This window comes from Ambystoma mexicanum, chromosome 7p (assembly GCF_040938575.1).
Source record: "Ambystoma mexicanum isolate Mex_15411 chromosome 7p, UKY_AmexF1_1, whole genome shotgun sequence".
NCBI lineage: Eukaryota > Metazoa > Chordata > Amphibia > Caudata > Ambystomatidae > Ambystoma > Ambystoma mexicanum.
This window is the reverse complement of record NC_090939.1, coordinates 99017797-99033158: the sequence shown is the minus strand read 5'-3', so window position 1 is coordinate 99033158 and position 15362 is coordinate 99017797. Positions and strand designations below refer to the sequence as shown.

The 15362-nt window shown below is 47.7% G+C and overlaps 1 protein-coding gene across 2 annotated transcripts in view; it reads right to left on the bottom strand.

The window, feature by feature from the left end:
• Window positions 1-15362, bottom strand: part of SIDT1 (SID1 transmembrane family member 1) — a 737146-nt gene that overhangs the window by 541963 nt on the left and 179821 nt on the right. The gene's annotated exons all lie outside the window — the stretch shown is intronic.

Genomic DNA, 15362 nt, shown 5'->3' with positions numbered 1-15362 from the left:
AGCCGGGCGGCTCACCACTGGGCCAATCACACAAGAGTGCGACTTGAGTTGCCAAGGCAACTCAGTCCAGGGTATCTAATCCCCCCTCCCACACATCCTGTTGACCCCAGACAGAGTGGCACCATTTGGAGGGTTTCTGTGGAGAAGCCCGCCAAAAAGTGGACCAAAGGGCTCGACTTGGGTTAGAGTTTCAGAGGCGAACACAAACACCATTTTAAAACACAGTCCTGGCAAAAGACCCAACCAGGGAATAAATATTAAATAAATAACCCGGCGGTATCTTTAACATTGCACCAAAAAGTGGTGCGTTTAAAATGAATGGGAAAATCCCATAGGAAATATTCCGGTGGAATATTTCGCGTGGTATCCACTGCCACCAGCCAGAAACTCAACAACGGGGGACCTGACAGTGCCCCCTTGGAAAACAGACCCAGGGGCAATCGAATTACCCCTACCAGTACTTCCACAATATGATGGTTTGTACTGGTTCTGTTCACAATTTGAGACTAGTAAAGCCAATGGTGACTTTACATGCCCTGGGAGACAGTAGTCAGTCCCAGGGTATAAAGTCTATGTTTGAGGGTCACTATGACACCCCTGTGTTACTGCACTGAGGGTTCTGTGTAACACACATACCAAAAACACATGAAGCCCTATGGCGTAAAAGACCCCATAGCCCATAAAACACATTACATAGTCAAAGGACATTCTCAAATCATGCCTAAGAGTGGGAGAAAAAGAGTCTCACTCTTAGCAGGAGAAAAAAATAAACCCCAAAAATCTAGCAAAGCTGCTGGGGGACTCACTAGGTTTGGGAAATTAGCCTTAATTAGCCTTAACAGAGAATTCTCCCTAACAGCTCTCGCGATATGAACAATTATTCGTAGCTAATGCTCAGATTGTGGCGAAGCAGAACATAGCCATGTTATGGGGGGTGCCGAGGCTTTGCTGCGGTGGGGGCTGAGCAGTCTACAGCCCTGCGTCATTTGGGTGTAGCGCCGGATAGAGACTCTGGGGCCACAACCAAAAGTCTAGCTAGCCCCGAGTCCCGACATTAGCATAGCCCCAGATCTTTTCCAGACCTAGCAACACACCTTGGGGTGTGTGAGTTTGCCAAAGTGTCCAGGTGGGTGTTGGACAACTGCATTGCAAAGGAAGAATGTATAGGTCTGGGGTTGCCTAAACAAATTCGATACGATTTGAGCCCACAGGGGAATGCTGAATAACTCAAATGTGGAGAAATTTCTGACACCTCCTCACTGGGAGTTCGGGGTTCCTGTGAGGGTTGGCGAGAGAGGAACTTTTTCTTTTTGGATCCTAATTGTAATATTGCATGCAACATGGGAAGACAGCTCAGATGAGCCAATTGTGCATCTTCTGTGTAGTGATTGTGGTTTATTAATTACTTGTTATTGTAAACATGTAAAAAGAGTTAAAAAAAATAAAGACTACATGGATCATCCACAAAGCAGTCATGAGTAGCACACCAGTTTACCTGGCGGCTGTGCTCCACTCATCAGGCGGCAGACGCTTCTCGTGCAGCAAATTGACCAACTGGATTCAATCACAGCTCTTCTGCAAGGAGAGGACCCACAAACAGTAATTTTCTTTTCACACGTACATTCCTCTGAAACTTGATCCCGGCGTCAGCTCGGAATGCCCCCACAATTCTCCAATTTCACAAATCTCTCAAAACATAGCTTTTTCAACAACACCTGACCAAGGACTAACTCCAATGGACGCACATACCAATGCACAGACCTCAACTCACAGCACTGCGCTAGTGTTAAAAGATGCCCGCCCAAACGCTGGCTACCCACACAGCACTCTTCTCCTTTCGAGCTAGGTTTGCGCTTTAAACAATGAAATAAAAAATAAAAATAAATGGGGCCATTAACAGATAGGCTGTGGCAAGAGGACCCATGCAAATCTGACCCTGAAACGTTTCTCAGTCCCGCAGGTTTACCTTCAAACCCAAAACAAGTGTCAGGCGGGGATCAGCAAAAACTGAGACGTTACTCTCACACACATCAGGCAATTTTACTCTGCACCATGCCATGCTGACGACTGAAAAGTATCAATTCGGAAAATCAGTACATGCATCCCCACCCCGTGCGGTTATGATTAATCCTAGTATAAGCACTCTTTTGGAGGAGAGCTGGAGGAGTGTTCAGTCATACAGGCAGTGCTTTAAGTGACCCGGGCCCCAGCAGGCTCCAAAAAGTGGGGCTGGGCTGGGGCCCTGCCGGGGACCCCCGGTCCCACCACATTTAGTGAGATGCCATTAAGTAAGGCGAGCTGACTGAAGTGCCAGCCAGGCACAGCGTTGCTGTAGCTGGCTGGCACTTCTATCAGTCACTGTAACTTTCTCCGCTGACCCCTCGCGCGAGGGGTCACAAGAGGAAGTCACTGTCCCTTTGTTTCCCCAGGTCACCGAGGCGTCTTTAACCCTCAGCAAACCTGGGGATTCCATTACATATTTTGAGGTTTATAAAAGATGGCTTGAAAAGTACTCAATTCAAGCCATCTTTTATAAAGCTTTGCCGTCGAAAAGCTTTATAAAAGATGGCTTGAATTGTGCACTTTTCAAGCCATCTTTTATAAACATAGAAATGTTTAAAAAAGATGACTTGAAAAGTATGCAAACCATAAGGTACGCACACAAATATATAAATCTTATATACTTGTGTGCGTACCTTACTATGGCTTGTGTACTTTGCAAGCCATCTTTTATAAGCAGATATTTATAAAAGATGGCTTGCATAGTACACAAACCATAGTAAGGTGCGCATACAAATATATAAAATGCTTACATGGATTTATATATTTGTTCGCGTAGCTTACTATGGTTTGTGTACTTTTTAGGCTGCGCCCACCCTGTGAGCCACGCCCCCAAATGAGGGCCACCATCGATTTTGAGCGCCAGGGGAACACTCCGGCGGAGATCGTGTGCGGTACAAATGTCCTTTAACATTAACATTAACATTTCGTAACCCACTTAAAGCCCTGCATAGGGGCAAGGAGGATTACCTTGGACTGCACATCACCACATCATGAATAGGTTTGCCATTTATGTGCTCAGCCTAAATTTAAAACTGTTTTGCAAGCTACTAAACCGAAACAGTGCACTGTCATTTACGAGGATAAGCAAAGTCATTGTGGATTATTTAAGGCCTAATCATTGACACTTCCAAAGACAACAAAAGAGGAATTGTGTTTGCCGAATGACCGGAAGTCCCCATTCCCAGGCAATCTCTGACAGGAACTCGTCTGTAATTACGCCGGGCGCTTTGCTTTGATGCTGCCAAGACTGAACAACAACGCATGAAGAAGATTAAGTGCACCAACTGCGTAGCAGGCAGGGGCTTATCAACGCCTCCACATGCGCCACATATTGTGTTGACCTCTCCGCCCTTCTCCGGCGTTTGCCCACTTCCAGTGCTGAAGCTTCGTCGCCATGGAAGTCAGAACTCATTTCGTAGCAAAGAAACAGCCTTTCCCTCAACCTTTGATACCATTACAGCTCTTCTAATGAGGATGAAAGCCTGTTTCCAGACATGAGTGAACGTGGCACCGGACGTCAAAACTCAGAGCGCACGCCCAGACAAGGGCCTAACGTAAAGCTAGGATAATGCGAGAGACCCCTCAATATGGAATTAAGAAATGGATGTCTAGTCAGCGTTGATGTGAGGCCCGCCTTAGCTCAATGTGGCTGCAGTCTATGACTATGGAGGCGATATTTGGTTTGGGGTAAAATACAGCTGTACGGGGCAGATATACCACAGTACATGGAGACGAGAAAAAGCTCATGGTCTACACACAACACTGACGCATGCTGCATTTGCTGCATACCTCTCATCAGAACACAGTTCTCTCCTTGATTGTTGAGAGATTTTGGCTCGGTTCAGTAAGCTTGAAAGAGATCATTTTGAATCTACAGTAGTGGGTGATGTGACATGACAGCATGGCACTCAGCGTGAAGTGCGTCAGAGAAAGGCGAAGCGTGGGAGCTGGCACACCAGGGAAAAGAAGGTGTCGGCCAGAGCGAGCAGAAGAATGCTATTGCACGTGGTACGGTACGTACAACTAAATCTAATGGTCTAGAAGCACTTCTTCCACACACCGCCTGTCATCGACTCCCGCAACGTGGCTAGGATGTCAAATGCAGTACGTGTGACCCACTCCAACGACGAAGGCAACAAACCAGACAAGTAGGTGGGGAGTCCACAAATCAGAGAGAAACAGGTCATTATCAAAGCCACCCGTTCGGCAGGCAGCATTTGATGTCACTTCTGGCCTTCCTACCCACACCAGGAGACTGGTATTTCCATTGCAGCAGAGGAAGGACACTTGGAGCCATAAGACATGCAAGAGGCCCAAGGGGCAAGAAAAACATCCCTGCTAGAAAATGCACTAAGAATGGAGGGTCAGCGCATATTGGTGAAGATGGGTCAGAAATCACCAACAAGTAAAAAGAGGCCTTCAGAAGGCTAATGGTAAGGTTTGATCTTGAAGGAAATGCTTGGAGGCACAGTATTCAATTCTTTAGTAGATGACAGGTCCATCCATCAATACATTCCTATAAGCGCCACAAGAATTAGCAAGCAAATGCCAGTTTGGGGAGACTGGCAAACTATAATAGACTTAACAGTTGTGGGATGTCAGTAAACTAAGATGGAGGAGAAGCTACTACAAAGCAGAAACCCTATCACACGTCAGAGCATACTTATGGGGCAAAAGCCTCAACCTGTGGACTGATCACATATATTTGGTGACAATCTTAGGCCTGATAAGCAGTGGGAACTTGGCACCTAAGTTAGCCAGATCAACCTACAAGATGCAAGAATTTAAATTGTATACCCAGTTGGCAGATCAAACATGCCGACTGCCTATCCCCGATGCTCCTTAAAAAAACAGACATTGGAACTTACTTGCCAGAGGGAAATGCAGTAGAATTGATTGTGGATATGAGCACAGTCATGAGTCGGAAGAAGGAGTCGGACAGTTTAAAGGCAATTTAGTGGTTTATAATGAAATTATATCTTTAAGGCCTAACTTTTCCTATCGCTAAAGGGTTCACCCCTCCTATCTAAAAGAAATAAGGGTGCTTGTCAATTGTCAGGAAGTCCTGAAATAAAAATGTCCTCGGGCCAAACCTAATTCTTCTTGACCCTACCACTAAGGCAACTTAGACTCATCCAAGAGAAGATCCTTATTCTCTTGGGTTGGTGATTTCTTCAATAGTCTCTGGATGAAATGTCTCTGTTTCACTGGTTTCCTCTTTTCATAATCTTCTTCGACAAAGCCTGGATATCTTCTCCATGAACTCTTGCATTTCTTGGACAACACTCCTGGGTTGTGCAATTTCTTTAAGGATATGTTGTGGCCAATGAATCGTTACACATTCTTGTCTCCTGTTTTATAGTCTCTCAATTCAGCCTTGATTAGATTACGTGGGACTTGATCCCCTTGTATAAGGTCTCTCGCTTGGGATCTTTCTTTAATGCATTCTCTTCTATTCTCGTACTTTCTTGGTACTATGATACCATATTTCTTAAGACACGGCTTTGTGTTTTCTCCAGTATTCCTTTCTTGGCTTATGATACAGTATCCCTTCCTCCAGTCTCTCTATATTACCCTTTTGGGTTTATTTGGTATTCGCTCTATAAGCTCTCCACATTGCCAGTTAAACAACTTTAGCATTGTTTCTCTTCTTTGGGCCTCGGACGAGTTACACTCCTCAAGCCGTTATTCCCCACAAAGGCTTGCTGGTCATTGGCTCTAGACACACTTTGCATTGGTAATTCAACAACTGGTTCCTCTTGACTCGTCTTTATGACTTGGATGAGTTGTACTATTCATGTGTTCCTTCCCCGGCTGCAACACGCTTTTCCTTTGTTCCCCTGTACCTTCAGGGGAGTATGGGAACCTTGTGGGACTCCGCACTCACTCGAGTATTCTTCTCGGTACTCGGTTTCCTCCCGCTTGGCTTTCATCGACATCCTGATCTCGGCTTCCCCTCAGACTGCTGCCTTCTCCGGACGTGGAAGACAGGGAACTCTGCTCGCTTCCAGCAGTGATGGTCTTGGCGTAGTTGTGCAGGCCTTTTTGCCCACTACGATTCGCTTGTGGTCACGCCACTACCAGGTCCTGGACACCTCTTCTCTCTCAGGCAGCGGTTTCCCCGGTGCCTTGCTTGCCGGTCTCCCAGCGTCTCCCTTTGGCGATCCTTGCCTATTTGAAAGTCACGGGCTCTGGGGACTTGTCTTGACTCCGCCCCTACTTGGTGCGATCACATCAGGGGGCTTCCCCAGCGTCCAATACTCTCTCTCTTCCTCTCCTCTACTCGTCTCATAAAAATGCAAGACTCTTAAAGGGACATCTTCTTTTACGTTGTCTTATGGTTTTGCTTCAGCGTTGCAGAGCCACATATGTACTTCTTCTCCCCATTCGGCAGTCCCATATATGCTGACCGTGTGGCTGATCCAGCGGGTTCCTAACAGGAACAGGAGTCCTTGTCCCCCAAGAGGGAGCAACTTCCAATGAGGTGTTGGATTGCATGTGCAGCGTCCCAGCAATGCCAAACGATTCAGACTATGGAAAATCTATTAGTGCATGAGAAATCGACAGTGGGCGGCAGCAGGCATGCAGGCATCGCAGTTGGGAGCTGGCTATATGATAGGTTTGCATATGAAAATATGGAGTGGGCAACAAATGTATCTTTAAGGTAGTTATATAGGGGCTTAGGTAGGCCCATGTATAGGGCGTGCATGCTAGTAAGTGCAGTAGTGTGGCATAATGAAGATTTTGAATTATTTTCCTTTCCAAAGCCCCATTAGTGAAGCTGAGAACAGTGGCATTCATGCCGAATAGATAACGGTTTCATTGTATTCAGATGCAGGCCCTTGATGGATCAAGATTGGAATGCGAACGAAAGAGCCTTCCCACAGGACACATCCATGGGAGTCAGGTTAGAGGTCTTGAGCTGTCAACATGTTAGGTTTAGATCTAGGACGCTAGCACTCCCTGAGAAAAGGGCCATCCTATTAGAAGTACACACATTTATAAAAATTAGACTGATTAATGTGGTCCTCGAGAAAGCAGGTACAGGTAGGTGTACTGCGAGTGGGCAACAGATAAGGGGGCAGCGAGGAACAGAACATCCCGTGATTTGTGATACGGAGAGCAATAAATCTAGTTCAGTGGTGGGGAGGCATTGCTGGGGTACCTGCGTGTCTGGTATCAAGAGGAGCGTATTATTTGATTGAACCAATTTGATCTTGGAGTTGTCCACTGAGCTCATGCTAATGACCAGGTGCACACCATGTGAATTGGCTGCTGGGGCCGGTAACACCCCAAGTAACTCACCAATTCAGTAGTTGGGAACCCAGGTGGTGGAATAGGGGGACCACGTGTTCATGGGAAGGGGTAGATTAGGATGTGGCCAATCGGTCGAGACTATAGGGGTCTGCGACTATGTACATAGGTGGTAGCCAATGAGGGTGGTGGGATAACACTGTATATTACTCACGTCACAAGTGACCATCTCTTTCCTTAAAACCATGTACCTGCTTTGAACTAACAGAGCTCCATGTCAGTTTGGCTCTACAGGACCTTCTGATACTTTTTCCTTTTGTATACAAAATAAACCTTATTTTCCTTGCAAAGCAGTGCACCAAGCCTTTTTCCTTAGAGGAGCGTTTTTATTATCTGGTTGTCTGGACGTCTTGCCTTACAGAGGTCCCACTTGCACAGACCCCTACGGAGGGTCTTGCGAAGCAGGGTCACATCCCTAGCCTCAAAGGGGGGTGGATCCCCGTGGGGAGAAGGGACAAACACTGTTGATTCACCACAGCAGCTAGGGAACAGTAACATCCAAGGACTGGAGAGAAAATACATGCAGATATGAAACTCGAAAGAGAATACAAGGCTACGTACAACTTTATGTGGCTTAATGAGAGGAACCTGCAATTTGACTTACAAATCAATTGGAGCATCCTCCTCAAACTACATCACAAGTGAGAGCTCTTGGTGATCTACTCAATGTTTACACCCCTTGCAGGAGGGAGGCCGAAACCCATTTTCCTGGAACATGAAGGACACACACAGGAAAACACCCATGAAGAGGAGGGTAAGAGAACACTGCTGGTGGCCTCAAGTGGACACTGACATACAAAGACATTTAGAATTGCCATGTATATTGTGAGAGCAATAAGATACTAACCACAAGACCCACACCTCTAAAAATAGTGTAATGGGAGCCCAAGATCTGAAGAAAAGGTAGTAGAAATGCAAAGGATACAATTGCCCTTGAGGACTACATGTCCAAAGGGATCACATTCATGGAAGAGATGTACATCAATAGGACAATCCAGGTTTTCAGTAAAATAATACCAAAAGGAATGAAGCTCTCCGATGATCGTCACAGACAATGGAGTGAAGTTTACCTCAAACTAAATGAGAATGACTTTACCCACTTCGGAGCATCCTTCTTCCATCACCAAGGAAAGGGTCAACCAATATATCCCAGGAATCCTCCCAAGTAGCACACACAACTTTGGATAGAGTCGAAGAAGTGCCCAGAGCCTTTCTGGTGCACAGAGTCACACTGAGCAGCATGACAGGGGTTAGGCACTTCCGGTTTATCAGGTACCACCGAGCCAGCATTACACTCGCTATTCCTCTGGCTGGTCGAGATAAGGATGTTCTCTGAGATTCTCTTGGAAGTTGTCCAGGTGAGCGTAAGGCGATTGTGCTGTCCCCGGAAAGAAATACATGATGCTCGGAAGTCCACCACCCGTCACAGTACCGAGGATGGCAATTGGGTGAAAACCAAACTGCCACAGAAGTACATCTCCCACAGACAAAACAGAACATACTGGGGAGAATTGCATCAGAACAATGCATGGCAGAACACGAAAGAGCCGCTATGTACCAGGAATGCTGCAGGGTAAGGAGAGGCACAACAAAAGAAGGGCATCCTGGAGGAACAGAGTGCAGACGACATCCAAGAGCTGGAGAGTTCCTGCGCAGGAGGGGGGAATGAAAGAGAATTTATACCAGTCCCGAGGAAACAACCCAACTACAAAGGACCAAGATTCATCCCAAGTAAAGACTTTGAAATCAGCTAACAATGCCAGGCGTGCCACCTTCACTTTTCTTAAGGAAGGAGATGAGTCAGCAACACCAAGTAGCTGGAAGCCTCCAACTCCCCAACAATGGTGCCATTGCTGAAGCAGGTGCTCAGGAGGAAGGAGCATTAAAGGAGAAAGGAGCATTAAAGCAGGAGAGGGCCCTCTCTGTGCGCACTGAACTAAGGAGAAAAACTCCTGGCCCGAGACAGCCGAAGGGCTCTAGTGCAGTCGGCGTGTAAAAGAAAAGCACAAGTTCTGGAATTAATTATTACTCTACAGGTCTTCTGCCAGCAACTCCCACAGATGTCTATCAGGATACCTTGGAATCCCACAACCTAAAGCATGCCCTGGTGTTTCCGGGCTAGAAAGAGGCACCTTGGATCCTGACCAAGGGGGCTTTCACCCAAAAGTGTGTTTGATCCCGATCAAGCAGAGGGACATTTATTAAATTGCATTTGCACTTGAATTTGCAAATTGCGCTGGTGCACTTTAATAGATGCACTTTAATTTTATTAAAGAAGTCTAAAAAGGGAGGCGACCAGGGGGTACTGGTAAGATGAATGCCTGCTAAGTTAGCTCCGTAACCCCGCCCCCCACCCCAAATCCCAATGAGTAGCGGTAGCAGCGACCCTTGATGGGTGACTATGAGACCCCTGGTGAGATCTAAGTGGGGAGCACCATAGGCCCGGTGACGGAGGTGAGGGGAGCCCGGATGCGAATATAAGAAGCGGATAGCCGGAGGGCTCCCGTCGGAGGCAGTGAACGAGAGCTGTGGGAGGAGAGCGGGCACTGCAGGCGGGAGCAACGCTGCACTGAGACGACCTGGGAGGAGTGTGGGAGATGGGAGCAGCGTGCCCGCGGAGGCCCTCGCCCCCGACCCAGTGGAGAACTGGTGATTCAGTGACAGAGTGGGCCATGGACTGTGATCCACAAGATTTCACGGCACAGCAGCTGGGAGTAGAAGGCCCTGCAGGGCGACGTTCCCGGTGCGCTCCTGTCCTCATAGAAAGGGCTACTGTGAGTGGAGAAGGTTCGGATCGAGGGGGCTGAAGAGATAGCTCTTCCACTGGCATAGGTGTGAAGGACGGCCCGTGGCTTTGAGAGGAGCCGGCCTTCTGAAGCTTCAGGAGACACCAGTGGAGGGAGTTGGAGGCGAGGACCCCATCCGCACTAGAGGGGAGAGGGGAAAGTACCAGCTGCTGCGGCCTGTGGTGTTTGAATCCGGCGCAATCAGAAGGCCCCAAAGAACCCTGTACCGAGGAGGGGGGCCACAGCTAAAGGTCAGGGAGTGTGAAACTCTGGAAGAGCAGCCGGAGAGTGACTTGGTAGATGTGGTGAGGTGCTTTGGGACAGCTCCCGGGACTTGAGGAGGGCCGCAGTGAGAGTGAGGTGGCTGGTGGTCCCGCATAAAATACTAAGGTGAGAGTGGCATGCTCCTAGAGCTTCAGTGCTGTTAAGGGGCTGGGTGACTGTTTGTACTATGTCCCCAAGAAGTGGTTGTTGTGACAGCAAGGAATGGTGGAGGAGCTGAGGAAGTGCATGAGGGGGAGTGTGAGGGCCGGATGAGTGGATGAGCTGGAAGCAGGCCTTGGAAGGCTACCGTTACTTGGGGAAGGAAGCCATGGCAGCTCCGGTAGGAGGTCTCCCTCTGGTGACCCCTGACACAGAAATCGGTGCCATCAGGAACAGCATCAATGTGATCCTTGACGAGATAAGAGGCATGCGCACCGACTTGGGCACCAAGGTGGCGGAACTCTCTGGAAAGGTGGCAAATATCGAGAATAGACTGGAGGGGCTGATGTCCAACCAAGCATCGGTGGAGGTTGTGGAGATCAGGTTGATATGTGCCTCCTGGAGGTGGAACGAAGGGAGGAGGAACTGTGCCTTAAAATTGACAGCAAGAGGACAGGGAGAGGAGGTGCAGCCTCCGCTTTTTCGGGATAAGGGAGCCTGAAGGGGAATCCCGGGCTGGTTTGGTGGCAAAGGTTCAAGCCAATTTTGGTTCTGGTTCTCAATCGAAGGAGGGAGCCCCTGTGGAGCTAGATCGGGCACACAGAGCAGGAGGAGGTGAAAAGGGCCCACGTTAAGTGCTGGTGAAATGCCACTATTACACAGATGAGGCTTGAATACTGGAGAAAGCGAGAGGCATGGGCTCGTTTGACTTTGATGGAGGAAAAGGGGTGGTATATCAAGACCTCTCAAGTTACACCCTGGCGAGACGAAAGAATTGTGCCCCTCTGACACATTGGCTAAGAGATAAGGGGGTACGATACAGATGGGCTATCCCTTCGCTCTCATTTTTGAATGGGACAGGATGAAGTACCAGCTGGTCACAGAGGATGACAGTGAAAGGGCTACAGAGGAGCAACAAGTTGAAGAGGGCCCCAGGGGGGCGTCCTCATTCAAGATAAAACTCTGGGAGACACCTACGAGAAGCCAGGGGATCGAAGGAGGGTCTATGGTGCCCGCAAATTCGTAAACTGAATACCCCTTCACCGAGATTGAAACCGCCCTGAGGAGAGTCAGGCTTTGGTTGATAGCGTTTGTTTCCGGGCTATTCGTGGGTGGGACGGGGGGGGGGTGTTTGTTGTGGCAACAGTTTAGTCAATTTTGAGCTATGGGGTCATTTGTGGGGTGGAAAGAGGGGCGGGAGGGGAGGGCCTGGTGGTTCCATTCTCCAGGTTATAATTATAATTGGTTATTCATAAGACACTTTATTTATTTATTTATTGCATTTGTTGTACGCCCAAACCCAAGGGTATCACGGCGTAATTACAGAGAAAGCTTGTCTTAAAGGTTACGTGTAAAGGACTAGGAATACTTAATCTTGGTTCTTGTGTAAGCAGTGGTTACATAAGTTATATACAGTGATTATAGTTAATATACAATATTTAAATGTGTCGTGCAGTGTGGCGATTACAATGCTCAGTATTTATTAAATAGCCACGTTTAAGAAGTTTCTTAAATTTATTCAGTGTGGGTTCATTGCTGATGTTGGCAGGGAGTGAGTTCCAAATTCTGGGGGCTGCTACGGTAAAACTGGATCTGCCTGTTCTAGCGTTGTTGAAACGTGGGACATGTAACTGTAAGTTGGCATTGTATCTAAGGCATCGGACTATGGCTTTACGGTCGAGAAAGTTATTGAGGTAGCTTGGGGCATTACCTGATACACATTTGTTGGTGACTGCAAGTGTTTTGTGAAGTATCCTAGCTTGGATGGGTAGCCAGTGTGCCTCTCTCCTATGGTGCGAGATGTGATCCCTTTTGCTTATGCCTGGTGCGGATCTTATTGCTTTGTTCTGGAGTAGCTGCATTTTGTTAATGTTTTTATTTGAGGTGCCTAGGAGGAGTATGTTGCAGTAGTCTGATTTAGTTAGGATGAGGGCTCTTGCTAGTGTTATACTGTTTTGTTGCGTGAGGAAAGGGCGGCTTAATTAGATAAGTTTGGTGGTGTATGCTGTGGTTGAGGCAAGTGCGCTGATGTTCTTGCACGTGGTGAGGCTAGAGTCCAGATAGACCCCTAAGGTTTTTACTTGGTTGGAGATGGGTATGGGTGTATTATCGATGGTTATAGCGGTGTAGAGTGGGTGAAGCTTAGCTAGGCGGGCAGCAGAGCCTACTATGAGGATCTCAGTTTTTCCCTATTAAGACTATTTGCAGCCATCCAGTTTTGGATGATGGCGTAAATTTGATTGACCCAGATAGTGTCCTGTTCTAGATTCCCTGAGATAGGAATAAGTATTTGTGTGTCATCCGCAAAATTTGTGTAAATTACTCCGATAGCCTCTAGTGCTGCAAAGAGTAGTTTGGTGTAGGTGCTGTAGAGCGTAGGAGAGAGGTAGGATCCTTGGGGGACTCCGAGCGGGACTGATATGGGGTCAGCTTCTGTATTTCCTATGGCTACTCTTGAGGTGCGGTCTGAGAGAAAAGATTTAATCCAAGAGGTCGCTTCTTTAGAGAAATGAAAGTTCTTTGATAGAGTTTGGCATAACTTAGCATGGTCAACTAAGTCAAACGCAGTGGATAGGTCAAGCAGAAGCAGAATGCATAGGTTTCCTGATTCTCTGACTGCATTTATTTGGTTTTTTTAGGTCCAATTGCGCTGTTTCAGTGCTATGACCAGGGAGAAAACCTGATTGTCTATCACCTAGTAGTTTGTTGTCTTCGAGGTGGGCTTGGACTTGGGTATAAGCAATTGTGTCTATAATTTTCAGAAGGAAGGGTAATGTGGTGATGGGTCTATAGTTGGTGGGGATGGTGGCGTCTAATGAGGGTTTTTTGAGGAGGGGTGTGACCATGCTTCTTTAATGCTGGGTGGGATGGTGTTAGTAGAGAATGATGCATTAATGCAGTGAGTAATAATGAGTGCTAAGGCTGGCGCGCAGTCCTTGATTAGTTTGGCCGGGAAGTTATCCCCTTTACAGTTAGAGGGTTTTAGTGTAGCTATTGTTTTTTGTACTTGGGCTGTAGTCAATACCCAGAGGTTTCTAAGCACGGACCCAGAGATCAAACCTGTGTTGCTCTGCATCGTCTTGCTTCCAAGGTGAGCGAGTTGCCCCTGAGCTATCCTCCCGAGACCGACTGTCAGGGAATGGGAGAACTCTGACGCTTCCAAGGGAGGGTGGGGGGTTTTGACCTAAAAAGAGGGGGTGGGAGAAGTTTGATTTTGCATGTTGTCTTTTTGTCGTTCCCAGTATGTTGTGTGGGGAGGGATTAGATATGACAGTAAGCGCTGTCCTGCGTACCTGGCCAGGTTGGAGGGGTGAGAGGAGAGCCAAGGCCAAGTGAAAGTCAAGAGGCCCAGGGATGGGGTGAGGGGGGTGAAAGTGTTGTGGTAACGGAAGGCTCCCTGAATGTTAAGGGCCTCAAATCTCCTTACAAATGGTCTCCGTTAATAAGGAAATTTAGGAGACAGGAAGCAGGGGTACTCTGTGTACAGGAGACACACTTTATTAGAGAGGAGGAGAGGTCGAGCAATAAAGGGGTTGTAGCAGAATCCTACTTCTCCTCAGGGGTCAGGGGTCGAGGCAAAAAGGCGGGTGTCGGAATTCAGTTTTGACGGGGATGTCGGTTTCAGAAAATGGACATTGAGCGAGAAGCGGAGGGACGTTTCCTCTTTGTCAAGGGTTTGATGCAAGGTATTAAGGTGACACTGGTAACAATGTATTGTCCCAATACAGGGCAATGGACCTTCTGGGAAAGGGTGGGAGCGGCGTCTCCAGTCTTTTTCGGAGGGCATCCTTATGGTAGGTGGTAATTTTAATATGGTCCAAGACCCGGTGACGGACAGGTTGAGCATGAGAAGGGGAAGGGATGAGGCCGTTAGGAAAGGGGAATCAGGCAAGTTTCGGGACACTAATGAGAGCTTCGGGCTTGTTGATGTAGGGGAGGCGACTGATAAGGACAAACAGGCCCCCTTCATGATTTTTTCCGTCCGCTGCCCATGAATCCTTTTCCAGGATTGACTGGCTGTTGGTGGATGTAAACACTTCCTGAGGTTTGCAGGACTTCAATGATTGTGATCCTGTGGTGTTAGCGGAGGTGGGAATGAGGGATAGAGGGTCCAGAAAGAGGTACTGGTTTTGTAACGATTTTCTCCTTAAAGAGAAGGAGGTGGGGCAAACGCTGCTCCAGAAGATAAACGGGTACATCCAATTCAATGATACGGGGGAGTTTACCATCGATGTGCTATGGGAAGGGTTCAAAGCCACTCTGAGAGGGGTCATGATGTAGATGGGGGCCAGGGCCAAGAAACAACGTGAGGTAAAGTAAAAAAGGGTAAGTGATAGGATTGACAAGTTGGGGGGGTGTACAGAGGGGTTAGTGCAGAACAATTAAAATAAATGAAAATCTGTAGAGCAGAGTTGCAGGCAATATTAGCCTATAAAAGGGACTTGGTGCTCAAAAGGCTTAAACAAACCTATTACGAGAAAGGGGGAGAAAGCGTACAAGCTTCTGTTATGGAGGTTGAATGCGCAATGGAAGGCAAGGACGGTAAATGTGGAGTAACGAGGAAATCACAAAATGTTTTGCAGATTTTTATGCCACCCTCTATACCTTGGACGGCGGGGCTGCCCCAAAGGGAGTCTGGAGGTACTTGGAGGGGGTGGAGTTAACCAGGCAGAGGAAGCAATGGCGTTGGAAACTCAAATCTCCATTGATGAGGTCATAGCCACTATTAAAGGGACGAAAGGTGGAAAGTCCCCAGGGGGAGGATGGCTTCTCGAT